The sequence below is a fragment of the Hakea prostrata genome, chromosome 3 (genome assembly GCF_041222555.1).
Source record: "Hakea prostrata isolate BN-2017 chromosome 3, UWA_Hpros_2, whole genome shotgun sequence".
Lineage (NCBI taxonomy): Eukaryota > Viridiplantae > Streptophyta > Magnoliopsida > Proteales > Proteaceae > Hakea > Hakea prostrata.
In genome coordinates, this window is record NC_142602.1 from 55,460,266 (window position 1) to 55,461,867 (window position 1,602).

Sequence of the window (1,602 nt, forward strand, 5' to 3'; positions counted from 1 at the left end):
CAGAATAACCATTGCTTATAGAAGCAATTAGAATTAACAATTTCCTCTTCATATTATGCAGTGGCAGAAAGTTAAATCAATTTATATTTACTTGTGAGCTGCGATTTCGATTTGACAAAGCAAATAAAATATTGATGGATCTGGTGACGAACAATAATAAATAATTCGGAGACTAACAATCCTAATTAAGAGTATAATATTAAATGTGCTAACTTGGTCCATGAATTACAACTTTCCTTACAAATTAAGGGTTCAGGAACAAATTTTACAACTGAATATTAGAATTTACATTGAAACAGGACAAGATATTTAAGTTGTCAATCAGACTTCATGAAGAAGCTCCAGGAATGAGAATCACTATCACACATAGTGCATTCCAATGAAGCAAGGATAAACAAGTCGCATTTTGGTGAAGCCAGGATCCACAGGCATGGTGAGTAAACCACAACTAGCAGGAGGCATGAATGAAGCAAGTACCATGCGACGAAGAATCAGAGGTGGTACTAGCGTTGCTGGCTTAGAATCAATATCGAGTCCAAACAGAATACCATCAGCTCTTTCAACTTTTTCAGTGCCTTTTGGGACAATTTTCTGAAAAAGTTTCCAAGTCAGCAGGCTATCAGAACCAGCACAGTGAGCATTCCCAGCTCTACGTTTCACTCCATATGTTGCAGCCACACGTTCCAAACCACCATATACACCATTATAGAATTTAATAATCTGTTTGAGGTCATAAACTCGCACCCCAAAATACAAATTCATAAGAGTGTAAAAGCCAACAAGATCATCTGGTAATGGCTTCCTTGTAAGAACTTTCAGCAGATAAGCAAAATCATATGCGCCATGAAAGGTAATCCATCTAAACCAATTTGTACGGTGAAACACCAAACCAGATGAAAACAACAACTTACAGAAATGTAAAGAATCAATCCCCTCTCTTCTGTTCTTCTCAAAATCTATACCTTGTTTCTTGAGAAGTTCAATGGAATCTGATGAATATCTGTCACTTGAAATATCAAAATCTTTGAAGTTGAACTGCCAAACCACACGATGACCTCCAAATGCAGGGATATCACCGTTCAAACTAGTAATAGTGATCCCAAGTTGAATGAGGTGGAGTGAATCTACATTGGCCTTCATAAGTTTATAACGCTCAGATGAACTCATGCTGTGGTTGGGTTTGTTCGGATGAATTATAGTTCCAGGAAACTCAGTATCTATGGAAATAAACGTACAGAAGTTGGTAGCCGCTCTTATCCGACTGAACTCATACTCGAGATTATGAGTCCATACATTCACGATCTCAACATTTTCATCCCAAAGGTTCTCCGGATACACCACCCTACTCAACTTGTTATTCGCTTCCTGCGTCTTCATGATCGATATCTCACTTAAGTGAAAACCTCAGACAAGAAGAAAGAGAGAGGAGTGTGTTAAAAACTTAAAAGCAATGAGCATGAGATTGTTCGTTTCGTTGAGTTGAGTATTTAAATAGAAAATAAAGCAGGACTCTTTTTTGTTTTTCTAATAGGATTCAGACTTTGAGTGGGTTTCCTAATCGGATTCAGAAAATTGTAGTTTTTGTTTATTTTGAATTTAAAA

At 36.9% G+C, this 1,602-nt stretch overlaps 1 pseudogene; it reads right to left on the bottom strand.

The window, feature by feature from the left end:
- Positions 1 to 360: 360 nt before the first annotated feature.
- On the bottom strand, positions 361 to 1,377 carry LOC149022544 (putative CCR4-associated factor 1 homolog 11 pseudogene; annotated as a pseudogene).
- Between the last annotated feature and the right edge of the window lie 225 nt (positions 1,378 to 1,602).